Genomic DNA, 542 nt, shown 5'->3' with positions numbered 1-542 from the left:
GCAAGAACCAACACCAGGACCCCCAAGTGCCTCAGCACGCACAGGTGAACTAGTAGACATCAATTCAGAAACCATCACCTGTGCCTGCATCCTCCATCATCCGAATCTCCTGGGGATTCAGCACAACTCCAGGAAGAACAACTCAAGGAGGCACAGCACCAGGTAGCAGGCAGACATCCTCTAGCAGCCAAACATTTGAGTGCAAAGTCCAAGTGAACAGGAACTGTTGAGGGAGAAAAAAATGTGTAGAAAGCTTAAAGAAGGTATAATCTATTTGCACAGTGTGAACAGAGGTTTTGAGAGTAAAAAGTTTGAAAAGTTTTGGGAAGTTGTTGGAAAAAATGCTCTTTCTTTCTCCCTCCATTCCAATTCTGGCCAAATTTGGAATGTGAAGAGAGATAAGAAAGAAAGTGGCAATCTTTTTTTTTTCCCTTACATTAAATGAAATGTGTTACTCGTAATTTGATGTGTAAGATAAGTCAGAATCTATTATACTATTTGGCACTAAGGCAAATTGGGAAAATGCATGGACCTGAAAAAGA

This window comes from Trichosurus vulpecula, chromosome 1 (genome assembly GCF_011100635.1).
Source record: "Trichosurus vulpecula isolate mTriVul1 chromosome 1, mTriVul1.pri, whole genome shotgun sequence".
Classification (NCBI taxonomy): Eukaryota; Metazoa; Chordata; class Mammalia; order Diprotodontia; family Phalangeridae; genus Trichosurus; species Trichosurus vulpecula.
Note: the sequence above shows the minus strand (reverse complement) of the source record.